The 9,244-nt window shown below is 39.5% G+C and overlaps 1 long non-coding RNA gene across 1 annotated transcript; it reads left to right on the top strand.

The window, feature by feature from the left end:
• On the top strand, positions 1-8,012 carry LOC135739995 (uncharacterized). Its single transcript, XR_010529103.2, has 3 exons — positions 1-133; positions 6,302-6,446; positions 7,231-8,012. It is a non-coding gene; the product is annotated as an uncharacterized lncRNA (long non-coding RNA).
• Positions 8,013-9,244: the final 1,232 nt, after the last annotated feature.

Here is a 9,244-nt window from a genome sequence, read left to right as displayed (position 1 = left end):
GGCTTGATGTTTGGTCCACCTGTTAGCTGGCTCTGGTGCTTGGTAGTCTTCTCAAACCTCTGAATCAAGGCCGCCATGAGATGCCTTCTGAAGACCATCATTAAGCTTCAGATCCAGTTGTCTTAACTATGAGGTAAATCTTTTTTAACTGCAACATTGAGCGTTATGTGCGCTGTTTAGGCGCACTGAGCACCTTGAATTTTTGCCCTCTACTGCAACATGCATTTTTGAAGGAGCGCTAAGAGCGGAAAACCAACGTCATTTGTGTCTTTCCATTGTCCAATTGAATATGGGGAGAGGCGGGCCTTTCGTTGTAGGGACCGATGTTTACAGTTAGTTGAAACAACCGTACTTCAGTCACTTACTGTCTCCTGTGTGTTTATGCACCTCTCACCTTCGATCAAAGTCAGTGCAAGCGTCCTCTTTTTAAAGTTTCTGCTTATTTGACAGTTAACAGCAAAAGAGCGCTCACTTTGTCTATCCATGTCACGGTAGGATAAGTCCATCGTGACTTTCTGTGTTGTGTTGTCGTATGACTGGAGTATGCGTGTGTGTGTCTGATCACTAATGATCTGAGTGAGTGCAGGTGCGCGTGATTGCTTTGCTCCAGCTGGTGGTAGTTACTGAGACGGCATATATACTCACTCATTCTCTCTTCTCACTGCCAGATGATTACGCTACATGTCTCGCTTGTGTTCTCGTGTTCGTGTGTTCCTGTGGTCTCGTCTTCGTGTGAAGGTCTGCCTGTTTGTGTATCCGGTTTCATCCGTTCACCTGACTTCACCCACGAGCACCAGGATTCGTCACCGCAGCCTTTGTCTGTCCCACCATATCATCTGTATCATCTGTGTCATTTTCTTAATAAACTGTGTTTCATTTATTCCTGCATTTACTTCCTGCTTTTCATATACAGTCATCACAATCCAGACCTCAAGGTTAGAGTTCGCACAGATTCAGATAGTTGTTTTTGTTCATTTTCTAAGTATTTTCTTGATATTTTAGTCCTAATTGATTATGACAGATTTGTTACAGCCTTATCTGTCAAAATGACAGGTAATAAGAAAGTTTAATTCAACCTCTGGTTGTAAAGCAGATTTTGAACCAGTCTTCTTCAATTGTGTCACTAGCCTACCACAATCCCTGTGCACCAGCTATGGAAAGTGCAGACCAAACTTCTACCTCCACCTGTGAGTCTCTTCCCACATTTAGTAAAGTAATGAATGCGGTTTTACAAATGAAAGTTTTTTTTAGGGTACATTATTTTAATTACCAAATGATTTCTCGGATGAATTGGATAAAAAGACAATATTTTATTTTTCATTTATGAAAACTGCTTGTTGCTGCATGAACTCAAGCACATTTATTTCAAACACATCATCGCAACGTCATTGCTATAAACCAATGCAGCTATTTTGGATAAAAGATAATGCACATCAGGTCACACAAATCAAACACGAAGAGTTGTCATACACAGTGTGTACAGCCAGTCATTCAAATTGGATATACACAAAAATCAGATTTAAAGGGTCCATGGCATGAAAATCTGACTTTTTCCATGTTTAAGTGCTATGATTGGGTCCCCAGTGCTTCTATCAACCTAGAAATTTTTAAAAACATCAACCCAATAACTTAGTTTTGGTAAACCATTCTCTACAAGCACATGAAAAAATAGGTCGTTGAAATTTGGCTCTCCTTATGATGTCATAAGGAGCTCTTATTATAATAATACCACCCCTTAATCTGCACTATCAAACCACAACACTGCCATTTAGTGCAGAGAAGAGCACAATTGAGTTTTAATTGCAACAAACCACCATCATTGTGATCAGTGTTTGAATTTCATCAGCTCATTTTGCATTTTAAAGGACACACCCAAAACGGCACATTTTTGAACACACCTATAAAGTGGCAATTTTAACATGCTATAATAAATTATTTATATGGTATTTTGAGCTAAAACTTCACATATGTGCTCTGGGGACACCAAAGATTTATTTGACATCTTAAAAAAGTCTTGTGCTATGGCCCCTTTAAACTGACAGTGTAAACATAGTCTATTTGATCAATGAGGGGTCAATAGATCTAGTCCAATCAACACCCTCACCATGCTCTCCCAGCTTTAGGTGCTTAGACCTGTTTTTCTAATCAAACAATACAAGGACAGATGTTTCGGCGTTATTGCCTTCATGTCTTTTATTTGTTGGTTTACATCACTGTCCTTAAAAAACCGAAATCAGTTGCAGGGCATTGTAAAGGTATGTTCGAAAATTATGGGTGTTCCCCTAAGAAGCCTTGCTTCCTATTATGAACAGCAAGTGCTGAGGATGGCACATACAATATTAGGAGATTGTACCCATCCGTTGAATCAAGACTTTGAGTGGATGGCCTCACAGCGGCGTTTAAGAGCAATTAAATGCTCCACAAATCGATATAAATTTACTTTTGTACCTGAAGCAATAAGGTTATATAACAAATGTAAGTTATTTGTAATTGGTGTTTTTTTTTTTTACTAGATGTTTAGTATATGTGTAAGTGTTTGTGTGGGGCACTATGTACGTAAGCTTAAACTAATTACCCCTCGGGGATTAATAAAGCTTTAAACTGAAACTGAACTGAACTGAAAGATTAAAATCTCATTTAAACCCAAAGGGGATATGATCTTTAAATAAAATTGCCTGTCATTTTATTGATTACAACCATAATACTGAACAACTTTAAAAGGTCCCGTTTTTCCTGTGTTTTTGAAGCTTTGATTGTGTTTACAGTGCACAATATAACATGTGTTCATGTTTCACATGTGGTATTTTTCACACAATCTACTTATCTATATAGTGCTTTCACTGTCCTAAAAACGGCTGATGTCTTCTTTGTCCTATGAAGTCCCTCCTTCAGAAATACGCAGTGGTGGGCTGTCAGGGCCATCAGGGCCTTCTCTGCTGGCCCTGTCAAAATAAAAAATATATTTCATAATTAATTAATCACAATTATAATTAAATTAATGTGTCTAAAAATTACCTTCACTTTTTCAACAATTACTTTTTTAGTACTTTACAATTAAATTTCCAGAAAAAATATGGTTATTTTTTTCTGAGTAGAAGGATTTTCCATGTCATCTAAACGCATCAGTGGACCAGCACTAGTAGCATTGCTAGCCTTTCATTGAAGCTGCCATTTCCTATTTGATTATAACTTTGACTGACGTGTGTCATCAGCCAATTAAAATTTTGATGTGTAATGATAGAACGCCCTAGGGGCCAGCGGTGTGTAGTCGCTACCCCCCACTGATGTCATGAACAATTTTTTTATTGCTCCGTCATCATCGACGTTTGAACATTTTAGCGGGTTGTGAGTGAATCAGGAGTGAACTATGGCCGCCGCCTTCACACCTCCTAACGATCTTGTTTCCGATCTCCTTCATGTGCCTTTTTCAAGGCGATCGTTTGGACAGAAGACTGAAATAATTTTAAGAGGAAGACCCACACCTACGCTGGATGGCCTGACCAAGGCTGGCAAAGGATTTGTGCGACACTTCGCTAAGAGTAACTACGACCGCTATGACTGGCTTACAGTGAGCACCGGGCGGAACAGGTTATTTTGCTGGCCGTGTTTGCTTTTCAATACTAGTGAGGGAACATGGAACACCGCAGGTTTCAACAGCCTTAATAGCTTTACCAAGGCAGCTATTAAACATCAGGCATCCGAGCGACACCTCACAGCGGTTGTACATTTGAAGACTTTTGGTGAGTCCAGGGTGGATTTGCAACTGGATGAGCAGCGGAGGCGAGAGACCAGCCTTCACAACGAGAGAGTGAGAAAAAACCGGGAAATACTGAAGCGCCTCGTTGATTGTGTCATCTTTTTGGGACAACAAGAATTGTCTTTCAGGGGACATGACGAGGGGAAACAGTCCCTGAATCGAGGTAATTATTTGGAGTTATTATCTCTGCTATCAGAATATGATGCTGACCTGCGACAACACCTTGCCACGGCCACTGTTTTTACGGGAACATCTGGGAAAATTCAAAATGATCTCATAAATGCTGTTGCTGATGTGCTAAATGATGCCATAAAAAAAAGAGATTAACAACACCAAGTTTGTCGCAGTTATGGTGGATGAGACCACAGATTTCAGCAACACTGCACAGCTGTCATTTGTACTTCGGTACGTTACTGACACCGGAGTAAAGGAGAGATTTTTAAAGTTTGAGGATGTCACAGAAAGAAAACAAGCTCATGATCTAGCAGCTTCGGTACTTGAAGTGTTGGGCAGCTACGATTGCAAAACAAAGTTAGTGGCACAGTGTTATGACGGAGCCGCTGTAATGGCGTCGGGACTTAATGGCGTACAGGCGCGCGTCAAAGAAGAAATCCCTCAGGCTCTGTTTGTGCACTGTTATGCACACACATTAAATCTCGTGATGTCTCAGGGAGCATCAAAAATAAAAGAATGCAAGATTTTTTTTGCGAATCTGGGAGGATTGTCTGCATTTTTTACACGTTCTCCTAAGCGAACAAAACTGCTGGATGAATTTTGCGAAAGGCGGCTGCCGCGGGTTTCTCAGGTGAGATGGAACTTTAACTCCAGATTGGTGGGCACGGTCCACGACAAAAGAGCTGAGCTGGTCGAGCTTTTCCAGCACATCCTCGATCATGCGGAGGATTTTGACAATGAAACGGTACATTGTGCATCGGGACACTTGTCACAGTTGAAAAGCTTTGAGTTCTGTTTTTTTCTCTTTGCTTTCATCTGCATTTTTGACTATGCTGATGTGCTCTTCGGAATACTGCAAAATACGAGTTTAGACGTGCAGTTCAGTTTGGCCAGAATTGGGGATTTTTGCCAGAGTCTTGAAGGTGAGCGTGGAAAATTTGATGCTATCTATGAGAGGACCGGGGAGGCCGCGGGACAGCCAAGCGCAGCGAGAGGCCGAACAGACCCGCGCGCGCACTACAGACAGTTACACACAGCGCTAATCGACAGCATCATCACACAAATCAGGAATCGATTTGAGGATCACAAGCGACTACTGTTTGTTTCATTGCTGGACGCACAGCTGTTTACTAAGTTCAATCAGACATTTCCAGAAACAGAGCTGAGGAGCCTGGATGAGGGCTACGGCGCATATTTTGATCTGGGCAGACTCAGAGCAGAGCTCAAAGTGATGTACAGCATGACAAACTTTCAGGGAAAGAGTCCAAGTGACCTACTGACATTTCTGAGGAGCACAGGGCTTGCAGTCAGCATGTCACAGCTTTATGCCCTCACATGCTTGATCATGACAATACCAGTGTCCACCGCATCAGTTGAGCGATCTTTCTCAGCTCTCAAACGCATCAAAACGTATTCACGCAATGCAACTGGACAAACACGACTCTCTGCACTGGCATCTATTGCCATAGAGAAGGAGCTGCTCATTCATCTTAAGCAGTACGCGCAACTGCATGAGGAGGTAATTGAACGTTTCATCAGAAAGGATCGGAGGATGGATTTCATTTACAAGTAATGGGTAAGTGTTACTTCTCACTGTTTAGGAGAGATACAGTTATTGCCGTATTTTATTGTAGAGTTGATGTGTGTTGATGTGCCTACAGCGGTTCAATGTGCAGTGGTGTGCGTGTGCGGTTGTTGTTGTTTTTTACCGAGTGGGGGGGGGGGCTGGTCGTTACAGAAGGCCCTGACTGAAAGCCCACGGTACGCCACTGGAAATACGTAATGAGTTCCGATTGTGTAGTTTGTTATTAGTGTGTTGTGATTTGACAGCAGCTTAGCTTAGCCAGGGTGGACTTTAGTCAAACACACTTGCTTTGACGTCATTCAACCGGGAAGTAGAGGGCTGTAGTCCAAACCGGCCGTTCGCTGTATTGAAAGGGGAATGAAAGGGGAGTGAACTTTGAGCTTTATCATTTACAGGTATTATTTATGCTATTACATACAGCAACATTACACACTGACTAAAGTTTGAAATAGGGGATCAGGAAAAACGTGACCTTTAATGTTTAAGTATTGAGAAAAGAATGAATTCTTACTGTGGTGGAGATATTGAAAACTCTTACAAAGAGAGTCATTTTGGGTGTTTTATTTAAAGACCATGTCCCCTTTTAGCCTGACTACGTCAGACTTTGTACTTCCGCTCAAGCAAAGTAGCAGAGAATGGTATTACTAGGCTGGTCCCCTTTCGTCTTAAATTAAGATTTTGATCTTTCATGTTTTTAATATTTTGGTTTTTCTTTGGGTGCAATTTATATAAATGAAATACTTTGTCTGATGTGATGATGTTCTCATTGTGTTCTGTTGTTACAGATAGAACTGAACTTGAGTCTGTGAACTAATGCTGTGTTCGAGACAACTGGAACAGCAAACAAAGTTGAGTATCCGACCTCTCAACTTGGGACAGATCGATCAGCACCAACCTCAACGAGATGCATCATTTGACATTGCAGACAAGGTGGTGGCTAGCCTTTCACAGCCTTACATGAACCGCAAACAAACTTTAAACTATTTTTACAGCACATAATATTTATGAATATGAATGTTAAATTATCCAGTAACCGTTTTCTGCCATAATTGGCACAAGAGCACAAACTTCTCCTGGCGTCTCATTATGTGGTAAACACGCAAATGTGATATGTGATTGACTGGAATGCATTGAGGTCGGTGGTAGGATATTTAATGACATAACATCCGAAATTCGAGTTGTCTGTAACACTGCACAATATTTCACATAATTGTCACCACCTGATTATCCTCCCATGTTTTTAACACAACCATTGATTGGTCACACGGAAGCAGAGACTTTGTCCTTTGTATCTCTCAAAAAAAAGAAAAAAAAAAGAATTCTATATTTAATGTTAAAAAACACTTACAGTAGACTGTGTTAGATAACTGTGCTTTTGGAAGTCATTTCTGATAACCACACACCTAACTTGTCGAATGTCTTAAAAATAGGCACCAGAGCAATGTTTGTGGTAACAGTGGTATAAGAGGAATAATTGACTCCGGTCCTTTGAATTATTTGAAAATAAAGCACACCCGCGATGTAACGGCACTCTGCTTCGCGTCGTGCCGCATTGTACCTTGGGTGTGCATTATTTTCTTATAATTCAATGGCCTGTCGTCAATTATTCCTTACATATTGAAGGTTGACAGGTTTGTTTGCATGTAATTGCATTATTATTAATTTGGGGTTGATAGTCCAATGTTGATTTGAGAGAAAAAAAAATTCTTTTTAGATCCTTTCTCTTTTTAATGCAGCACTTAAGGATGAACCACCCTGATCTACTAAGATGCACAGATTCAACTCTGGCCCAGCATCATCCCCACACCTCATCTGCCATCAGTTTAATTTAATGTCTGTCAATTGCAAATGCTATTTATTTCAGTTATATTACAACTTAATGCTAACTTTAATTGAGACTAGTATTGTGTAAAGCTGGGGTTTCCAAACTTTTCATTTCAAAACCTATTAGACAAGTGTAATCTATTCTAGACCCACAAAAATATTTTTACATATACATTTTTTTAATGGGGTAAAACACATTTGTTCTCTTTCAGTGGAGTCATTTTATTTTCATAATATTTCATAATGTAAAGCAGTGGTTCTTAACGTTATTCCTCGAGGCCCATTGCTCTGCACATTTTGTATGTCTCTTTTATCTGACAGACTCAGTTCAGTTCATTGAGATCTCTTCTAATGAGCTGATGATTTGAATCAGGTGTGTTAAATAAGGGAGACATACAAAATGTGCAGGGCAGTGGGCCTCGAGGAATAACATTAAGAACCACTGATGTAAAGTAAATACAAGTTTATTTGCAATACCAAATATTTTATGGTATATTCTTTCAAAACCATTGTCATTGTTAATTATTAATTTGGCCAAACTGTTGTTGCATCATTAAGGTGTGCAACACACCTTAACCTACTGTGTGACCGACAAGTGGGTCCTCCTGACCCACAGTTTAAAATCCCCTGGTGTACTGAATGTATTGTAATTAAAGTCGCATCTAAGTCTTGTGTAACAGTCTCCATTATTTAAATTGTTATTATATTCACAGTGTCACATGGTACTTTCAGCACTTACTACATCACAGTGTTTTTAATGCTTTAATTTTTAGGTTTATTATAAATTCATTCATTTTTAAAGAATTCTTTCTTTATGTAGAACATGCAAAGTCTAAAATTTAAAGTGTCATGATCAGCTCTGGGTCTTGTGCAGTGATTAAATGAACATAGTAAATGTCATAGCTTTGCAGTATATTGGGTAAGCTCTGGATGTAATGAACATTCAGAACATATGTTTCATAAATTAAATTTGGTAAACAAACTTGTCAGAACAATTCATGCTGTGATGCTGGATAATACCTGGTCAAATTAATACATGTATAATGTGTTTCGACATTGTATAAGGTTTCTTCATCTATACAGACATCTGTTAGAGAACGGTGCAGAGACTGCTGTCCATTATTGGTTACAGTATATTTGTTAAAATGTTGCCAGTAAGATTATTTCCGTGTACAAGGTACTTTCTTTGAGAACCTTTAAGTGTTTTATTCTGCACTTAAAGCATAAACGCAATTTAAATGCAGGAGTCCCCTCGTCCTTACTGCCAAATATGCAAGTGAAACTGGACTAAACGCATACAGTATACATACGGGTATGATTTCATGTTTCTATATTACACGTGATACGAGGTAGGGTATATAAAAATAATATTTTATGAATGCTAAATAAATTCAAACTCTTAAAAAACTGGCAAATTATATGCAGCTGGGTTTTTTTATCTTTTGTTTGTGTTTAATACAATTAAACAAGAAATAAGTGTAAACAATGAAATGAGTTGAGCATTGAGGTCAGCTGATTCGTCTGCGTTTGCTCGGATTCAAGATCTCCAGAAGATGCATGCAGCTCGTAAAAATTTCGAATGTTTCAAGACATCGCCAAGACGTCTTGCAGAGATATTGCAGACGTCTTACTTTTCAATGTTCGCAGCCGATCTACAGAAGATGAAGCGATATTTAGCAGACGTCTCCGCGACGTACGTGTGCTATCTGGGCTGTAACCCAAAATGATTGAACTGGTTGGCATTGCCACATGGCGTGTAAATAATCATCTATCCTACCTAAAGTGCATTGTGAACAAATATTGGTGTTGTGTAGGCCCATTTTTAACATTTTACTTTGGGTGATGTGAGTTCTGTGAATGACTTTATATTGTATAAGCTGCAGGTTTGTGTTATTGGTCATGAA

The sequence above is a fragment of the Paramisgurnus dabryanus genome, chromosome 9 (assembly GCF_030506205.2).
Source record: "Paramisgurnus dabryanus chromosome 9, PD_genome_1.1, whole genome shotgun sequence".
NCBI classification, from domain to species: domain Eukaryota; kingdom Metazoa; phylum Chordata; class Actinopteri; order Cypriniformes; family Cobitidae; genus Paramisgurnus; species Paramisgurnus dabryanus.
The sequence above is the reverse complement of the archived record's forward strand: the minus strand, read 5'-3'. Positions and strand labels throughout refer to the sequence as shown.